Source organism: Halyomorpha halys, unplaced genomic scaffold, assembly GCF_000696795.3.
Source record: "Halyomorpha halys isolate HHAL.00 unplaced genomic scaffold, Hhal_1.1 Scaffold226.1, whole genome shotgun sequence".
Taxonomy (NCBI): Eukaryota; Metazoa; Arthropoda; class Insecta; order Hemiptera; family Pentatomidae; genus Halyomorpha; species Halyomorpha halys.
The window spans coordinates 248,288-270,305 of record NW_027115630.1 but is presented as its reverse complement, the minus strand read 5'-3'; the positions used below and the strand labels follow the sequence as shown (position 1 = coordinate 270,305).

Below are 22,018 nucleotides of genomic sequence, written 5' to 3'. Positions count from 1 at the left end.
CGATCGCAATATTTCCCCTTTGTATATGTTCCAAAAAAAGGTAAACAAAATTAAAAAATGAATTTTAAATCCATGAAAATAGAAGAAAATAATAATAACAAATTAAATGAAAATAAGTTAGTAATAAAACAAGAAACACTACTTTTAAATATTCTGTACAATGATTCTTGTGCTCCTTAATTACTTTTCTTACTTATTTATACACTGGGACTACTGACTAAATCTTTTTGTAAATATTTGTTTTTCACTCTCTGAAAAAAATGATTGGGAGTATGATACTCGAATTCTGTTATTAATGTTATGGGAAAACATAATATGATATTACACAAATTAGGGAAGTTTATCAATAATTGTTTAAAATATACTATATTAGAATCAAATATTCTTAATCGAGAACGGATGAATTAAGTCCAAACAAGAAGGTTGTATTTGAGGAAATCAGAAGGAACTAGTTCAATGTGAATATCAAAGAAGAGAGAGAGTTACAAAAAATGGCTTGACAAAATTCTCCATAAGGCTGCTGACAGAGATGACTGGTTAAGATTTTTGTGCAGGCCGTGGTTATCTACATTCTTTTGCTCCAATTATGGATGAATACTTCATTAAAATTAAGTTCACACCACATATTTAGGCATGTTACATAAAATAATCATCTGTTTTAAGTTATCTAACTATACAGTTATAAAAATATCCATAGAATGCAAGAAAATCAATTTTCATGAAAAATATTGAAATAAATAAATTAAAGTGAGTATGAAATAAAAAATAATAATGAAACTAAAGAAATGATATTTAAAATTGATATAACTTTTTTTACAGCTGAAAAAATGTAAGGATAAAGAAGTCAAATCTATTATACTTGTGTGTCGGACTTTTAACAGTCCCGTAGCATAGTTTGATTGAAGTCACTGGATTTAATTAATTTATATATTGTATTTCAATTTTTTTTCCTTTTGATTGCCACTTTTAATAGATCAAATTAGATTGGTTGTATAGTTACTTTGAATATTGGAGAGTGTTTTGAAGTTTGATTAGGTTTGTTTATCACATTTCCATTTATTTTTTATGGTGAACTGTGTAATTATTTCTCTGTTTACCCATGTTGTAAATATATGTGTTAATTTATAGTCAATGGCTTGAATGTTGCAATTATTAGCAAAATGGATGAGTGAAAATATGTTTTTGGACATTTTTCGTCCCTATTTGTCTCTTAATTGTTTGTCATCATATTAACTGAAGGAAGTGAATTTGATTTGATATATTGTCAAATTAGAGATAATAGTGAAATTTAAATTGAATAATTGAATTTTTTCCAAAGGTGGTTGTTGTATGTATTGATGATTTCAAATTTTGCTAATTCCAAAGTATAGATTTTGTTTAAGCTCATTAATAACTTATCTCATCTTCACAATCATATCACTTGATAACGTTTATCTCCAGCCCCAGAACATTTTAATTCCTCACTCATTACAAAATGTACAACTAAAACTCTGAAAGAAAATTGTGTTAGTGATGAATTTAGTGTCCATTTTATCAAGAAAAAACAAACTTAACTGAATATTAAAAGCGAATGCTCAACTTTGTTGAGCTGCTGATCTACATAGCTGATTTGTTTTATGAGTATGTTAAGATAGGGAGGGTTCGATTCTATTAGTTAAAAGTGCTATATTTCTGATACTGGTAGTCATTTTTGATATGTTGGTAAAGGTACTAGCAAGGCCTGTACTTTGAAGGGATATACCATAAATGTTGAGCATGGCTTTAAAAGTTTTATAAGAGGATGTAGTCTTGTTATGGTTCTCTCTCATATTGAGAGAGCTATGTATTTTGATGAATAGAAAAAGAAGAAGTATATTTTATACAATTTCCATTAGCCCAAATGCTTCTCGCAATCTAAATTGCAATCTAATCAGAAATGCCTGAGAAAAAAGTTGTAGTCTCCTATAGTTTTAGCAACCACTATTACTTTTAAATTTGTTGTGACATATGGTAAATCTTGAGATATGCAGATAACACTTAATTTTTAATTTATTCATTTATAGTGATTAATAATTTACTTTTCAGCAACTTTTTTTTTTAATGTTTTATTAAATTATGAATTTTAATTTACTACATTTGGATAGTAATATTAAATTGTTTTGTTAATATTATCTGTCATTTTTATTTTTCAATTTAAGTTTGATTGTGGGAGGAGCATATTAGTTGGTTAAAATTTTGCTCTCTAGATTTAATGGCCCATTTCTTCCAGAGATATGTTCAAGCATTAATAATGTTCATATATATATTATTATACTATTATTATACTATTATTATTCATAAATGTATACTTCCTTGTTACATGTCTACACTAACTGTTAAAAGTATTCAAAATTTATTGAAATGATTATTTTAACTTACGTTTTATCAATTTATCGATTTTGAAGAGTTGTTACCTATTCATTGATGTTATGAGGACAATACATAATAACAAAAAAAACAAAAAATTCACTATACTGGATTTTCTTTTTAGGAAGTTGGACAAATTAATATCTATAGATTTTTTGAGGTTAAAAAACTAGACATGATTTTGATACTGAAATTGAAAGTGAACAGTATGAGGACTATTAAGGTGCATGAATATGGGGCATTTGTCCTAAAACTTCATACAACGAGAAAGAAAAATATAGAATAATTTATATTCACTTTTGGAGATTTTTTAACCTCAAAAAATTTATAGAAAATTCGATATCAAAAATGTTGGTATTAAAAGTATTCAGTAATACTTAATTAAATGGATAAATAAATTAAATGCAAGTTTAAATTAATTTTTTAGTAATTCATCAATACTTAGTTGGGAAATCTTTTTCTGTAATTACATATTTTAGTTTTTTAGGCTTTGATTTAACTAATTTAATACTTATCTCTTGTCTGAATTGAATTTTTTATCAGATTTTTTTAATATCATATTTCCTAATTTTTATTTCCATGTAGTTCAATCAAGGTTCAATTATATTCGGATCGGGTGATTGTAGAGATGTTTCCAAAACTTTATTGAGCTCAATAAATGTATAGTAACCAAGTCTAGTATAGGAAGCATTTTAATTAAAGTCTCGGTTTTGTTAGAGTTTTAAATTTTATTCGCTCCCCATTTTTCTTGCACTTTTTTTTAAAGTTTATTTTTAGAATATCAACATACTTGATTCTATCAATAGTTTTCTCTATGATTACAAGTTTACCAACCCTTTTGAAGAAAAACATCTCTAAGCCATCCTTAACTGTCCCACACATATTTGTTTTTTAAAATTCTTTGTTGGGTTTCCACCAAACTATGATTCTCCCATCAGAACCATCTATTTTAAAATGAGACTCATATGTAAAAATTACATATTTCGAAAATATGGCAGATATTTAGAAACTTGTTAGAAACATTTACTTCAGAAGATGTTTTTCAAACATTAACCTTTTTTCAGATTGACTTTACTGATAAAATGCCTTTTTCAGACTACTCTTTTATATAATAATATTTTCTTTGAAAGTGAGGTACCATTGGAATACAGTGGACTCTAGTCGATCCGAACTAATTAAAATGAAAGATTACCGAACAGGAAAAAAAAAACCACTTCATAAAGAACAAGTGAATTGTAAAACAAAAATTATAATTGTATTTACATAAAAATACTTTTACTACAATTAATCATTGCTCAGAAATTTATTTTATTACTATTTTCTTCTGAAATTTATTTGTTGGTAATTTTGTTTGTTTAATTATATCCACTGACAAAGAAATTTAGAAAGTAAATTTGCTTCTATACTTTAATACATAGCTCGAATTTTATTTTTTAAAGGAGTTGGTAATTTTGCCTAGATTATTTAAACCTCAGTATGTAAGGTGTTGAAAGTACGGTTTTATTGAATGTATGTATATATGTACTGCATACATGAAATTTTTTTTTTTCTAATGGGGTGGTTTGGATTTGCTAGAGTCCACTGTATTTAATGTACATCCAGACCGTCTACGAAATTCTTCACAAAGCTAGTGGGTGCTGATTCAAGGATTTTTTCTGATTTTGACTAGTTACAAGTTTATCATTTTTAACATTTAACAATTTCAAAATCATGAAGCCGATTTTTACTTTTATATTTTTTTATTATATCTATCACCGTCAACACAGGCAACCTCATGTTCTAATTTTTTTTTAAGGTTTCACTTTTTTTTTTTTATGTTCCATTTTAAAAATTTCTTTTCATTTTTGATATCACTCTTATATCGAACAAGAAATATTTGGAACATAAAATCATATTGAAGATAACAGTTGACACAAGTAAACAATAGGATATTTTGATTTCTTAATACATTTGACCCTTATAGGAAGATTAGTAAGATTGTTGATTGACCGTGTGTAATGTATAAAAGGAAGATGGTCAACTCAAATAGTAATTAAACTATTTAATGTGAGCCAATGTTTCAACCCACTTTGCACAGTTTCAATAGGGTTTAATGAATGCAGGTTAACACTGCTATTAACATCAATAAATGGTTACAAATAAAAAAAATAATTTATAAAAAAAAAACAAACAAAAGAAAATCTAAATATTCAATATAAAGGTCTCAATCAATTTCGAATGTCATTGCCACATAGTGTATGTATGCAAAGCCTAAAAAAACTAAAATGTTTCAGAACAAAGTTCATTTCTCATTTCATCAACTTATTTTTTTAATGTTGAATTAATTTTTCTTTGAATGTTTTTTCACTGCTTTAGTGCAACTATTATTCTTATAATGATTCAAAAATAAGAAGATATTAACCCAGTTGGTATTTTTAAAACAGGACTGTTTGTAGCAATATACATTCAGATTCAAGAAATTTAATGCATGAGGAATTAATGATCTTTAACTCAGATTAATGTTATCAGTGTTCCAAGCGTTAAATTTCAGTCAGTGAAAAGCAGTCTGGTATTATTTATGCTCTTTTATTCATTTGCATAATATTTAGTATCATTACTTTATTATTTATTTGTATGTTTTGCTATTCATTTAATGCTGTCCCTGAAGAACATTATATATGCTCACCCTTAACTTTAACATATATTATCTTAGGCACACTTGAATTTGGATATATGGAATTGCAATTTAATATCAATTTATAGATTATAGATAAACTTATAGTGATGGATGGATGTAAGTTGAGATAAGAAGTTCTTTAAATTTTATGAGGTGCCTCTTCATCAAAACCATTACCTGATTCCTTGTTAAAAGTAAAATTAAAAAAAAAAATGATGCTACTCTTTCTTAATCAGTTAATTCCATTTGATCGAAATTCCTTTAATACAACTATTTTAATTCTTTTAATAATCATTCAAAAACCAGAAGATATTAATCCAGTCAGTGTTTTACAAACAGAAATGTTTGGATATCTTATCATATATACAGATCCATGAAATTGAATGCATGAGATATTAAGATTAAGATTAAAATTGAATACGTATGAATTCATTTCCTTTTTTTAGATAAGGTTATAATTATTTATTAAAATTATTTGATAAAAATACTTGGTGCTTTGGTGGGTGCTTTTTGAAGCCTGGACAAGAGGACAGGTGCTGCCACCTAGGCGGCGAGCTCAGTCCTCAGCGGAGGGCCCTTGGGTAATGGCGTCCCTAGCCTCCCTAGTGCTCTGATACCCTCTCGAAATATGCCGACAGACGATCACTTTTCCAAAAATATGTCCCTCTACACTAGGTGAGAACAGTTCAAAATCACTCCCGGCTGTCTTCCTATCCAAAATCATGTACTGTCAAGTCGACAAATCGTCCAGCTCGACCAAAATCAAAGATGGTGAGTCTTGTGATAAGTTTCTCTAGTTTTATTCTATTTTTGTAAAATATGTATGTGTCTTCGCGATCTCTTACAGTTCCAGAGGTATACCTGAATGTATGTTGGTCTCATTGGAAAAATCTCGTTGCAATTCTATGACTTCGTCATTAACTAATAAGTTGAAAGTTGAATGGTTGATATCATTCAGAATATTTACTGGAACAATTTTTTTGCCTGATGAGGATTTTATTTAAAGCCAACAGTGTCTTCCAATGAAAAGATTAGGTCATGCATTTTCTCTATGTAAAACAGTGAAATATTTCAGTTATCAGAACAGTGTTTTCTTGTTGTCATAACACATCAACAAATTTTAGATGCTTTCGCAGTGTTGAATTTATTCATTTATGTTAAATTTTATTCTTTTTTATTATTTTGTTGTGGAAATCATGCTCAGTATACTTTTCTGATTCTAATGTTTTTATTACACAAGTTCAAACTGATAACAATTGTAAACATTAGACAGTTTTGCTCAAATTGATTTCCCATCATTCTGATATTTGAGTATTTTTGCATTTGTCAGCCTGCTATTAAAAGGACCAAGAGATAAATAAATTAATTACCCTGTACAAATATTTTCTTTGGTGTTGGGTATTTTTAAATTAGATTGCTGACCTGTCTTAAAATATCCCGAATGATTCATGGCTATTTATCTAGAGCATACTTTTATCTGTAAAGGAACCACCAAGCTCTTAGTTTTTGTTTACTTCTAGATATGTGTTAGCTAATACTGTGGCATTAGTATGACTGGAGTCCAACATTTTATGATTTCACTAATAAATCTATATATGTGCTTACTTTTCATTCGATTAGTAACTTTCTTTCATAAAGTATGAATAATTTTGATCTGAGAATACATTAAATATAAATTAAACTGTCACAGTGATTGTAAAAAATAAAACAGAATGGAATTATATATATATATTTTCTTCAAAAATAAAATGTGTTTAATTTAGTTAATTATTTTTTGATTTTCTATAGTGTCTTTTAATCCCATATATAGTTTGAATATTTATGAAAACTAATAACTTATTATTAATTGTAGAAAGCAGTTTATCTATTGTTACTTAGTCAATTTTTCGATGGATATTGGTAATAATTCATGTGGGTATTTTCCAAATTTTTAACGAGATTTTAGATCATAAATAATTTAGATTTCAGAGTCCTACTTCCAATGAAAATATATCTGGTTAAGATATAATAATATAATGTATTTAATGTTGAAATGATAATTTTATTTTTATTAAATCAGAGTGGTTGTAATGAGTTTACATAAATTATTTTTTATTAAATCTTATTCGTTTATGTCATTTTTATTAAATATGAATCTTTTTTTTTTATTATTGTATCTTTATTTTATTTTGTAATTTATTACATGACATAGGTTAAGATAATAAAAGAGTGACTTTCATGTGTAGTAAAGATGAAAGTGAATAAAGGTCATAAATTGTGGACTGACACATACTCTGTATTTGGCAGAACCCTGCAGCCTGGACAAGCAGGTAGTGGACTTGCTCCAGTATGCCCACTACCAGCTACTCTCCATTACTGGAATATTCTAGCTAAAACCACCAATACCGTTGTTCTATTAAATGTTTTGTACATTTGTTTTAAGTAGACTCATTGTATAAAAATTAATAATTTATGACTGCTACCTTGAAAAGTAATTTTCGCTAGGTTGTAAAACGTCAGTTATTGACGTCGTGTCCCGTTTTCATTTCCCATTTCCTAGTTGCAGGGCAAAACCCCTCTCAGGACTAAAGACGTATTGGATATTTGATCCGAAGGATAGGTTAAGTAATATCGAAAGCCAATTATTCGAACCATTGACATTTTAACTTTTTTTCAAAAATTTCAGTTATAATTCGAATAATGGTTTTTATGGTTAACAAAAAATTATGAGACATAAAATGAGGATACAAGAAGATAGAAATTATTTTGCAACCACAATTTTTATTAGTGTTTTTACCAGACTATTACATTTTAAAAATACCGTGTAATTAATTTTTTTTTTCAAGAAGAATTCTTTATTTATTTTTTTTTTATTTATGACAATTTTAGAACATTTCTAAAATGATTGAATAAAGAGCTAACATTTAAAACACGAATTCTGGAGGATTAAAATATGCGTAACTGTTAGTTTCCAAATGAACTTCTAAATAATTAAGAATTTATTATTTATATCTCAGATATTTATTGTCATATAATTTATTGTATCGTTTTGACTCATAAAAAGTTAAAAAATACATTCCTAAAAATAAGTTTTGCTTCTAATTTTTATTGTTTTACGCTTTAATCTTTTAGTATACCTTCACTAAGGCATCAACGTAGAAGCAAGTTGTTAAATTGGGAATCGAATTAGGGAGTCAACTCTTTTTTAAGAATCGTTCTCTCAAATGATTCACGATTCAATTGGAGTTGGTCGATTTTCTGTTTAGGGGATTGGAAGAAGTCCGAGTTGGAGATATATTGTTTTATAAAGTACTACTGGTGGCACTAAATTGTTTGATTTTTATTATAAGTTATTTTATATAAACAATAGTAATATTTAGTTCGATTGCTTTAATATAGTATGAAATCCAGAAAACGAGAAGAACTAATAAATAAGTACCCATTAAAGAAAGGAGTAATTACTGTTTGAACATAGTTAAAGTAAGCAAAGGGGTACTTTTATTTATTTTATTGTAGGAAGATATTCAATAAAGGTATCAATAGTAAAAGAAAAGTTTTTATGGTTAACCAACGTTCGCCCCACTTTGTTGGGCTTCGTCAGGGCTAGATGAAAAAATCTACTTCATACGGTCAACTATCTTCTTCCTTTATTTATTTTAGATTATAACTGATAACTTAAAATCATTTAGGAGTTTTATTTTACTGCTAAACAATCTATGAAGAATCTCAATGAGGAATGACACCGGTTGTCGAATATCTGTGGTTTTTTTATTTTTGTATTGATTTAAATTTAATAAAAGTTATTTTAAAAATTAATTTGTTGTTTTTCTATAAAAATGTTTTGATTTAGTAAAAAAGAGAAGAAAGTAAGGAATGATTCAAATGAACCGATTCACCTCAAGGAGTGAGTCGTAGAGAATCGATCTAGCTGAAAGAATCAAACTTCTCATATCTTCTCGTATCAATAGCTGATTGTAAACCTCGAGTTTAGAGTGTCAATGTAGATTAAGTAATCATCTGCCAGACTTTAGTAGGCATTAATAAGAATTTATCAAGTGTTCTTTGCAACATACTTAATGTAGTATTAAAACATTAAAAATTGGGAAAATTATTTGGAAAAATCATTAGTTTAAATTGACAAGATCTGTGACAGATTTCGATGAAGTTTGATGACTGTCTAATGTTATGAGACAATCAGTTAGTAATTAATATCGGTGCATCGGCAGTACTATGGATTATTAAATATCTTTACATCGATAGTATTATTGTCTATTGAATATCTCTATTAGAAATCCTTTTCTGGGAACAATCTCTGTATCTCGGCCTTGTATCATCTCGCATTATTATATTAAAATAAATGCCGCCAACTCTTGCATTTAACCCTTCAAAGGACCAATTATCTTGAACTCGACTCATTTCGAGTCTTCATTACTGTGTCGAAGAGATTGACGGCATTGGTAATTTGCAGGCATAACTCTTCGCTATGTCAGACAGTTGTGTCTTAATAAGGATATACTGCTGCATTAACACGGACTTAGATATTAATTATATATATTAATTTGAATATATTAAGCTCGATTTCTAAGAGTAAGTAATTTAAAATTTAATATTTTTTGAAAAAATATTCAACAGTTTCAATTAAACGGGTTACTTGAGGTAGATGTGCCTGAAATGGGCCTAGTTATAGTACGGAGCAAGGTGCTTGAAACCCACCTCATAAAATATACATCCGCAATTTAAAAAAAAAAAATAGTTTGCACCACACTTAACCCTAAAGCGCATTTCTGGTGGTCTTAAAACTGTTACTAATTTGGTAATTTATTTAAAAAAGTAATGAATTTGATATTTTTTTTCGCCTTTATGTATTATATGGTGCATTCTAGCGAACTATATAATAGGCGCAAAGTTAAACTATATTCGATTCAAAATATTAAACTTTAAAGAGTTTAATGAGTATCTTCCCGTAATAATTTAGTTCAGTAGTATTCCATAAATCGTTATCTGTCAAAAACAAAACATTTTATTTATAATCATTACACTTTCTTGAGAATGGTTAATATTGTTTAAATAATTAAAATTGTATCCATTTTAGTCTCAAAAATTTTTTATTCCTTTATAAGTCCGACGTTTCGGCCAATTTCGCCATCCTCAAGGACAATCTTAATAAAATTTCAGAACCACATCATTTGAAAAATAACTTTATGCAGGCTATTCTGCCCTGGTCATTTATATCAGTCCACAAACTGCGATAATTAGTCAATTGTTCACATAAAATTAAAACTTTTTATCACAGTCAACCTTCGTTGTTAAAATTTATCAGATTGGCCGAAACGTCGGACATATAAAGGAATAAAAAATGTTTTGATGGATAAATTTTTATTATTTTTTATTTTACAAAAAACAGATGCAATATTATATATGATTCGAAACAACTCGGAAACGAATTTTTGGTTATTCTAAAACGGTTATTTAGCAGCTTAGTTTAGTTAGTAACTTATTTGCTAAGTATCGAATTAAGAAAATTTTATGATTTCTTTTCTAAGAAACAAATTAAAGGTCATTAAATTATACTATGAATTCCATAACCTAATAATTCGATCAAGTAATAGGGTCGTAAACCAGGTGCTCTGATGATTGTTCTTTGTGTTCCAATATCCGGTCTAAAGTCCATATGCAACAAGAGCAGCTGGCTTACAGGCAGACTAATTGTCCAAATTAGAAAGTTATAGGATTAATTCGAACCGGAATTCAAAGCTCTTCAATTTTTTATATCATTATTTTTTAGTAAGGATGCATCGTTAAGGAGTTACAGGCGAAAAAACAAAGAAATCGGTACTTGATTAAATTTATTAGCTAGTTTGCAAGATTTTCAGGACCATCAAAAATGCGTAGATTTTATTCTAGTGGTTACTGAACACTTAATTTTAAACCCATTAAAGATTAAAACTTCAGTAGTATCGAAATCCTGGTTTATATAACCCTAAGACAACCTAATTCTTGATCATAAGTGTCTTCCGGTAATATCGCTTTCATAATTATTGAAATATATTTCTTTATTATATAAAAAAAGGTTTTTAGTGATCACCGTGTAATATTTTATTTTACATATAAGGTGGAAATTTATTTTTATCAATTGAAGTGCTAGGATAATAAAGACATGAAATTAATAAAATAAACAATAATATAATTTGTAAACTAGGGTTTGGTCCACCATCAGGCGCACAGGGAATACATCCTATTAGTTTTTTTAAATTAATGTTTTATAGTTGTTTTTGCTATTAAAATTTCAGTTAAATAACTTGAATATCTATTTATTTGTACTTTATTCTTCTATTACTGAATTCGTAAAACTTTTCCTTTGTTCTGCTATAAATTGTTTTATTTTTAAATGAATAGCTTTATTTTATAAAGTTGTCGCCGTTTAATGTTAAACTTTTCCTGGTTGTACTCACTGAAGCATCGATTGAAAGCAATCAATAGTTTCATCGAAAAATAACTTCAAATCAACGAACAATGAGGTACATTATTATCCATCTGTATCTAACATTTTCACACTAATAAGCAACAATATATTGAAATTTAAAGGGGTGTTTGTACATACATCGTCTGCTTGTCTGTTGTTTATTTCCAAAACCGTTAAAATAATATGATTTTATATGACTTATTGTGGTTTTTGAAAAAAAAAAAAAAAAAAAAAATCATCAGTGTCTTATAAAATACATGGATCCAACAATTTTCAGTTTGTTATACATATTTTCTACTTCACTTGGTCTGGAAAATTGTTTTTAGAAGAATAAGTCACTATGTATTCATCTTTTCGATAACATAGACTATTCCTGACTGCGTCTCTATTCCATCCAACATGTCTATTTCAGTAAAAAATGTCATAAAAAAATAACCTTTTAACACCTATGATATACTCGTAAATATGATGAAAGAATTATTCATACTTATCGAAGAAGAAATTTGTAATGATGGTTATAGATGAATAGTAAGGCTGGGTATGAAAAAAATAGTATTGAGTAATTAAAAGGTTTCTAAAATTAAAAAAAAAAATAACACAAAAAACTATTTATCTACTGAAACATTGTAGGTGCTTCTTTGAAAGGATAGATTCTCTCACGAACGAAACATTAATAATAAGAAATCAGGAATTGTCACTGCATAACAACTAATTAATTCGAACAACACGAAATTCTCCACTAAATTAAAACAATTTCATTCTTCTTCTCCACATGAACAACTGTGAGGCGTGTTCACTTGTCAGAAAAAATGATACATTCAAGTATGCGCCTGACAGAAAAACTAAAATATTGTATATCCTAAAAACCTTATTTGGATTGAAGGACATAATTTAAACACAATCACATTTTTTCTTTCATTGGCATTACATCGAATACCAAATACTCATAATAAATCCAATTTGAAGTTAAATTTAAGACTATGTGAATGAAGTTACGAGTAGCAGCTTTTTTTTCTTTTTTGGTTTGTTTACCCATACCTGGTCATTTCGTATTAACAGAGGCAGAAGGGAGAGGTATCCTAGAGGTAACCAGAGTAGGAGCTCGTTTTCATTCTGTGGGGCTGTGGCGAAACACAAGTCCGCCCTGGCCGCAATCGAACATGAAGTTGCTAAAGTGGCGCCTAAACACTCTCAGCTACATTGGACTCTTAAGCTGGTTGATAATAAACTAAAGTTTCTTTTTTCACCTTTAAATTATTGTAGTTTCTATACGAATCTGTTCTGGCCTCTCTGTATACTCATTAAGCATTTATACGGTTGTGTAGTTAAAGAAAAGTCTACGACAGAATCGTGATTGGTTAAGTGTGCATTTGTGTACCCTGAATCGTAATAATTATGATGTCTCGAAACTTATTTAATAGAAACTAGTTATCATTCAGTAATTTATATTTTAGTATCCAGGTGAAGTTGTCGGTTGGATGCAGTAATTGTCGAACGAATGATTCGTGTACTGTAACAGTGCAATTTAAATATTTGAAATTTCTTTATTTCATTTTCATTATGCTATTTATTTAAATCTATATAAGTGGGAAATATTCTAAATCCAGATATTTGAATAAAATAAGAAATATCCTGTTTTATAGGACACGATAAACGAGTTTCCTTATAAGAAACCAATTTTATTATTATTGATATTGATGTTTTGTGGTAAAGGAATGCATGTAGTTTATTAAGTTATTTAGATCTTATGGTTATTAAACTATAACCATGTTACAACTGATATTATGTCATTAAATTAATAAATATCAGGTTGACTATATGATATATATTGTCTGTAAATATTAGCATATACATGGTTTGTCAGTATTCGTTAAGTGACTCGTTCCCAAACGGTTTAGACCCTTATCGCCGTCGGATTAAATTGGCTCTCTTATCTGACGGCCCAACTACACCGATCTGGCTGTACTCTTGATTTATCACGCGAATCCCAGTTCTGTTTTTCGCGAATCTGTGATTAAGTTATCAATATCCTCCCCTGTCCGACATAATAGATCATGTCTAAAAACGAATGAAAATTTATGTAATAGAAATAACTAAAATGTTGATTTCAAAACCAGCAGAAGAAAAATATTCTTCGTGTTGCTATATGTTACTCAACAGGTAAATTAGAAATTTTCAAATACTGCTTTCACTGTAGTCTTGAAAACATTTATATTTCATTAGCTATTTTTTGATCGGATGATTTTGGTAATTTAATCGTGTATTAAAAAATCTAGATAAATTTTTCTTAATTTCTCCGGAATGACGTTTCTCGACTTCGGTTTTCGTTGTGCTAATGAGAAATTCCTGGATGGTTAAAATTTAAACTGTAACCACGGCAGATAAAACACTGACACAACACCTTAAGGTGTGCGATCAAAAAAGTCCGTAAAAAAAATTAATTTCCTATAAAAATATATTTATATTTTTAGTTCAGCATATTAGCCTTGTCAAAGTATTTCAATTAGTATAAAACCTAGCTTATATTTAACTTGATTTTACATTGATATACTGAGTTCCATCAAACTCAAAAAAATAAAAAGGAGAACCGTTTTCGAGAATATCGAAAGGAAAAGAAATGTGGAAAATCAATTCTATAAAGTGGCTCTTCAGGTCAGTCGTTTTTATCGAAAAAAATCTATAACATCTCAGGTATAAACAGGTCTAATGGATTACTTTTTTTGTTCTGTTTACGTCGTGTGGGATATGGGTGGCACAGAGGTAGTAAGGTGCTACTTACTCCAAGGATTTGGGTTTGAATCTGGCTATAGCAGATAATTATTAATTATATTTCTGTAACCGTGAGTCAACCCTGTGTAAAAACAGTACTATCTTACAAAGTACTGAGCCCCTGACCCTCCTTGAGTTGTTGTCGTTTACATGATTATTTACGTTTTGTAAAATAATCAATTACCCATGCTCTTGTAAATGAGGAATTCGGTCTTAAAACGTGAAAAATTAAATTTTTAGCATCACTTTTCATTCATTTAAGCATCATATTATCATCATGCTTTTAAGAATGATGTCATTAATTGTAGAAAGAATCTTTAGGAAATTCTTTTTATTATGTAAATGATGTTGATATTAAGCTTGATAAGTGACTTCTGTTTGACCTTAAAACGTTGTAATCAACAAATAATTTAACTTTATAAATGTATTTATTTCATCAGTTACTCTGTTTTACTGCCGTATGAGAAAGAAAATGGGTACTGTTTTTATCTCAGCAAAAATAATTTTAAATTAGTAAAATATACAATTATGTACTAATTGTAAACAAACTACCTTATATAGTAGGTTTTTCACTTTTATTTATTTATTATAGCTTATGGGTAAGATCACTATAAAAACATTGTATCAGAACACAGATGCATATTCAATTCATTGGACGAGCTTTATGTTCCCAAGGAACACTACCTGCGTAGTGCTAGCGGGATTAAGGAAGACTACGGGAAGGTTCATAACATCGCCCCGCCCCTCCACTTCCAGGCAAATCCCACGAGTGTTACATTATTCAATAAGTTCTCTTGTGTGTGGTTACATTCCTGTCTCTACTGCCCCTCTACTGTATCTCCTCAATACACGTTACACAGTCTTTAGTATTCGGTTACTGGAACGAGAGTTTCCAAGTACCGTATTAATATAGATATAAGCTCTGATTTTACATCTTACGATATATTCACGGCCTGCAATGGTTCTTGAAGACTTGTAGATATTTATCGTAGTCCAGCTGTTATCTCCCAAATCTTATAAATTAAATCTTTTTATTGAAAAATAGTACAATCTGCCTCACTAAAGGGCAATATCTACAGGGCTCAACTTTTTTTTCCATCGCCATCAATTTTGTTTTCTTTGCTGTTTAGACTTAAATCATGTTCCATCTGTTTTCCAAAAGAAAATTAGGTGCAGGTCTATCAGTCTGAGATCTGCGTGCAGCGCCGGTTCGAATCCGCCCTGGGGAGTTGACTTTATTCATTAAGTTTCACAAAATGAAATACTTGACCCCCCCCCCCCACCATGGTTAGAATAGGTTGGTGACCTGTAGATAACTAGGAAAACATCAGTTTCACTGTGGATTACCTTATATTAATAAAAAAAACAAAAAAAAAAAAAAAAACTTGTCTCTTGTTCTCGTTTGTAATCAATGTTTCAAAGGTAAGTTAAGACTGTTGTTATTCAGGATTTAGGGGGAGGTTGGCCTGGGAAGCCTTTCCCTTAATTATTTTTTGGTGTTATGATCTCCTCTTGACAGATTTTCACTTTTCGTTTATCGACCAATAAGCTTTCTACTTAAGGAACTAGCCCAAACTAAACTAAAAATAATAGAGGAATGTAGGTGATACATACACGCTTAGGTTACCCTACTAGGTCGGTAAAAAGGCTTTTATTTCGTTTCTTCTCAAGTCGCCTGCATATGATTTATTTAATTTTTCCGCCAATGAATCAATTCTTGCTTTTATTTTTTCAATTTGAAATATACTTAGTTTAACTATTAATTAGTATTTTTATCAATATTTTGTTGTTAAGTTGTGTTTCAATGAGAAATATTAAAACATACGGCTGTAATGATTTATTGTAGGAATTTAAACGGATGTGGCGAGTACCAATACCTGTAGTCAATTTAAAGTTAAACTGAATTATTTTGTATTATATCGAACCCATGTCATATTCAGGTATGATATATTATACCCGGGCTTCAATATAATCAAACTTCAAACACTAACTTCATATTTAATCAATGCTTTGATATTACATAAATTTACCAAGGGTCAGCTTTGATTTATTATTAATGTGTTTATATGATAGCATGTACATTATTAATAAATGATATGTAGAAATAAGTTACGTAACAATTAGGGAAACATTAACTCATACTTGGTTACTCGGCTGCAACATTGTGTGGTTTATCTGTTTTGTAATTTTGTCTTGGGATTTAAAGTTTATATGAAGTTTCTTTTTTGTCTAAATAATTAAAACGTAATATTATATTTTATTGTTTAAGCGTAATTTTCAGATCATATATTTTTAGATATTCTAATATTCATTCATACTTAGATTTACTACTACAAATTTATGAAATATTAAAATTTGTTTCTTGTGCTTTGTGGCCGTTTTGTACCGAAGTGTCCCGTTTTACAAAAGAAATTTTTCACGACTGGTTGCTCTCGTTCCGTCTCCAAGTTGAGATTTTAAGTTAAAAATAAATTCATGTCATTTGAATGAAAAGGTAACTGATGAGGTAATTAAAACTTTTCCATTTCAAGAAAAAGGTGACCAAACTGGACTGTCTGGTTTTTATTGGCTTTTTTGGTACAAGTTTATTATGTTTGGGGAAACAGTTGTCCGTGCTATAGGAACATAAAATGATCTCTTCTTATCGAAATAACTAGATTTAAAAAAATATATTATTTTCTTTATTCTCAATTTTAATTGAATTTAAGAGACAATTTTTATCTTAAATGCAGGTTATAAACTGAACTTATAAAAGGAAAAAATATTGTCTATATCTTATTCACTACGGTTCAGATTCTACTGGAATTCTTATTGGCTTCTAGTTATTGACGTTTTTCTTTATGTTGAAAGGATGTTGACTTCGTTGACGTGAAAAGGCTTGATGTCAAGTAAATTCAGCCCAACTTGCCATGTTTTCTGTAACAAGCAGAATTATTTGTCAAGAACAGACTTTTGTTAGGTTGTTTTGGATGTTCTGAAAGTGTTTATTGATTAAAGTGTCAATCAATCACACTCAATATTGTGTCTGCTTTTTAGTTGTCAAATTCTGATTACTCTCACATTACTGATATTTATAATAAAAAAAAAAAAAAAAAAATATCTTCCAAAATTTCGATTTCGAGTTTTCGACGGACATAAACGTTTTGAGGTTCCCTGTGTTCAAATTACAAAGTCTATGTGTTTGGCTTAAATGAAATATTTTAAAGAAATCTTTCTCTAAAGTAAATCTAATTTTGCTTATTTGAAATAAATAACCTGTTTCTATTGTTAGCAATGATAAACAATGAATAAATACAAAGTATTATTAAATTTGATCTATAATTAAAGGAGATAGAATAGAAACAAGTTTTATCGGAAAAAGACGTGACCGCTCGATCTCTTCCAGACGCATTCATGTGTACACGGATTCACTATTATCTTTTGTTAAACCAGTAAGGATTCTGGGCGGTAAACAAATTGATATTCGTTATTTTTATTTCGAAAAACTCTAAAACACGAATTTTTTCGATTTATTTTACGATAATTTTTTCGAAGCCAAGCTCGATTCAGTACATCATACGGGTATCCGGCTTGCTACCGGTGCATTCAGGACCAGTCCCATTTTCAGCATTTGCTCTGAAGCAGGCGTACCTCCGCTATCATTTAGGAGACAAAAACTAGCCATTAACTATGTTTCCAAATTATTTGAACAAACAAATCATCCAACTTACAAATATATTTTTCGATCTAAATTCTCCATAGCTTTTCGGCAGAAACGAAACCCAACACTCCCTCTGGCAGAAAGAATCACTTTGGCTATCTCTATACTTAAAACGATTCCGATAATGAAGCCTGAAATTAGAACCCACCTTGGACTCTAAAACAACCAGTAACAATGTTACATCTGTCACTTATGCACAAAAATAAGACCGCATCTGTCAAGTATAAAGAACGGCTGTCGCGTCTACTAGAAAATATACCGGATTATTTTTTAATATACACCGATGGTTCCAAATCCGAAACCTCGACCGCTTCCTCTTTCGTCACTCACGATTCAACCCACAAGTTTAAATTACATAAGTTATGCTCAGTATACACCGCCGAACTCCACGCGATAGCATCAGCCCTCCATTTTTGCTTTTCAATAACTCAGAAGACTATAGTAATAATCTCAGATTCGTTGAGCTCTCTAAAAAGTTTGAGAAACATGTACCCCGAACATCCACTCATCATAAGAATTCAATCTTTCCTTCTAAAATTATCACAGCAAGGTAAATCCATTATTTTCATATGGGCTCCAAGCCACATTGGCATTGTTGGTAACGAGCTTGCAGACAAAGCTGCCAGAGAGGCACTCACGCTCCCTGGCCGAGGGACTGCCGTTCTTACCCCATCAGAACTCAGTACACCCCTTAAACTACAAATATTAGAAAAATGGCAGGCCAAGTGGGATGAAAGCTCTCCCAGTAAATTAAAAGAAATAAAACGATCAGTAAAACCATGGTCGACATCCTACCGCAACAGCCGCAGGGAGGAGATTGCTCTGGCCCGCTTGAGAATAGGTCATACTCTCCTCACGCACTCTCACCTGATCAGAAAACTGCCACCTCCAACGTGCAAATATTGTCAGTCCATTCTTACGATTAGACATATTTTCGAAGAGTGTACTCACTATTTGCCAACAATGAACAGGATGGGACTGACCCCAAATTTATCCGAAACTCTCGCAGATGAGGAAACTAAAATTGCACGAGTGTTTGAATTTTTAAAAGCACATCGCCTTTTTTTTAATTATTTCTATATTTTTTTTTATTTTTTATTTTTTTTATTTTTGTATTATTTATTTATTTAATTATTTTATTTTATTCTATTTTTTATTTTTTTTTTATTTATTTATTTTTTTTTTTACTTTTATCATCCCATAGGCGTTGATGACCAGAGGGTTTTACGCCTTTAAGCAAAAATCAACAACAACAACACGAATTTTTATATTAAGTGAATGTTATGTTCTGTGATGCGCGCACCGTATTTGATTTATTATTATTATGATTATTACTTATGCTCCTGGCAGAAAATATTAAGTATATGCTACTTCATATGTAATATTCATTAAAGTTGATAAAATTTGCTTCCATTTGAGACCTAAAATAGGTTCTCTGCGACTTTCAACTCTTCATCTCGAACAAAAATTGATTCTTTTCCTCCAATAGTGAAAAATTGATGAAATTTCCTTTTTTTATATATCAAATCGTAGTACATTATATCGTCTCTAAAAAGTAGAATAAGACGAAACTATATTGTCTTTAGCATAGTTTAGGAGTTATCTATTAACAATAAAGTGCGAAGATGTTTAAAATCTGAAATATAGTTTTAGTTTCTATAGAAATAAATTTTATAAGTAATAAATGAAGGTCTTGGTTATCATTTGATGTATAGAATTAAAATTTTATGGTTAGAATTAATTTTATAACAATTATTTTAGCTTTGTTATTTATATCCAAATCTGTACAGATTGATTGACAATTATCATTAATATTTTATTTAGCTATGCTTAAATTTTATTCTTGTACTGTTATCTTCTCAGATGCAGGCTTTCATTTCTTATATTCAATATACACCTGAGTATAATTTACTTAATTATAATTTCTTATTAAGTTACTTAATTGTTCTTATTCCACGATCTTCTTGCCCTGGAAGACAATCATATCCCAGAGACTGACATTCCTCACAGAAACTCTTAGGGAAGTTTCCCTCCTCTCAGTAGTTCACAGCCCGTAGCTCATCCATCTCAATTCAGATTCGGATCTTTGATGGGTGTTCCCGTGGGACGAATGTAATTAAGAGGAAGATCTTAGCCGTGCAAGATCAATTGGACTAGTTCCAAATTGGATTTAGGTTCTGTAGGTTAGTTGTCGAGAAACAATGGCCTTGCTCCACTCATTGGACTGTTTTACATTGATAATTGAAGGAAATAGTGAGGTGTATAGAATTTAAATTCTAGAGATCTACAGTCAATGAGGTAGGAAGATAATAGTTATTGATAACTTTAATTTGATTTTATAGACCGGATATTTGCTAATAACTCTTCATTCTATAGTCTACCCTGAGTAACTTGGGAACCAGAAAGTTTGTAATATGGAATGTTAAATAAACTGATTAATTTCAATTTGTTTGTTGATATTTTTTTTTAAATACATTGGAGCTGTTGATTTATGATATCACTTCACACATTGACATATAGTCAATATATAATATATATGTATGTTAAGTTTATGTATATATGAATTACATCTCATAAAAAGTCCTTTGATTTTATTTTCAAAGCTGTGAAAATATTCACTGTATAACAGCGTTATATAAGATTGTGTAGGTGTCATTTAATTGGATCTGGGTTAACTTGGGCGGAGCGAGGCTGGATCTTAAAAGGTATTGCTCAAATAATTTCGTAATTTATAGTCAGCCAGGTGTTAATTTTCTTTTTTGTATGTTTTAAAAAAATATAAAATAATTAAATTTTTCGCTTTAATTACCTCTTTGAAACAAAAAGAATGACTCATTTAAGTGTTTATTTTTTAATTCAATATTTGTTCACACTTCACTATCTATGCAATCCAACCGGACAAAAGCCAATGCAAATGAATTAATTGTTTTTTAGGGCAAAATTATTTGTTCTTAGCAAAAAAAAAAAATAATAATAATCTAAAAACAAATTAATGTTTTTTAATTTTTCTAAAAAGAATTATTTAAATATAAGAATAATAAAAATCAGCCCAAGTAAAAAATACATCAACTGCAAACTGTATATCACTGCTTTGCTCGAATAGTGGCCCATCTGACAAAAATTATTTTTGTTTTATTTTAAAATGGATTTATTCCTGATATTACTGTAGACAGTTTTTTTTTTTCTACGGTGGTCTGTCTATGGATTGTCCAAAGCTAATATGGTATTGAAAATGTAACCTCAGTCTATGGTTCTATCTATGGAATACGTCAAATACAAAATAAAATAATTTTTTCTCAGATGTACTTCTATTAAAAAAAAATTTATAATAATTTGTTGTTATATTTGTCCAAATGTTCCTTTTATTATCACTGCTGATGCTTGTTTTTCTATTAATTTGGATAATGTTTCTATTAATTTGGATTTTCCATACATAAATAAGTTTTAACATTTTAGAACCTTTGAATTTTTTTGAGACAGTTGTTCAGATCAGAAGATACTAATAAATTGTGATAAATATCTTCATTTGTATGTGTTCCAGTTATTGAAATGAAAAATATTATGTATGCTTACTAAGCAAAATTGTTCAATTGAGCTTATTAAATAAGAAAATATATATCGGGAATAAACATATATTCTGGAGTCATCAGAAGTTCCAAGAAAGTTTTAATTTTTTTTAATTTATGTTCTAGTGATCACTATTTAACTTTCTAAGCAATTAATAATTTTAAAATCTAAAATTAAGATCTAATTAATAATTAGAGAATTTAGATTAGAATAAAATCAAGTACATAGGTCAGTATTGTATTCGGACTATTTTAGACTTCTCTTCCTGTAAATGATGGTTTTTCTGTATATATCTGTTATGTTCGTTATTATCTATACAACATATTATTTTTTTTTTTTTTGCTTTGAGCAAGGTTATATATATATAATATCTCTGAACCTAAGGCCCACTTAAAAGTTAAAATTTCTAACAAATTTATTGTACTCTCTACAATTGTACATTAGGTAAATGAACAACTTTACACTAGCAAGATTCTTCATTCTACTCATTGTTTCATTT

At 29.3% G+C, this 22,018-nt stretch overlaps 1 long non-coding RNA gene across 3 annotated transcripts in view; it reads left to right on the top strand.

The window, feature by feature from the left end:
- The first annotated feature begins 5,513 nt into the window (after positions 1–5,513).
- LOC136797088 (uncharacterized) overlaps positions 5,514–22,018 on the top strand; it is a 235,837-nt gene continuing 219,332 nt past the window's right edge. For 2 of the 3 annotated variants that reach the window (XR_010844908.1, XR_010844907.1), the window contains exon 1: positions 5,532–5,812. This is a non-coding gene — a long non-coding RNA (uncharacterized lncRNA). Of the gene's footprint in view, positions 5,813–22,018 lie in introns of all 3 variants that reach the window. The other variant, XR_010844909.1, reaches the window with a different exon arrangement.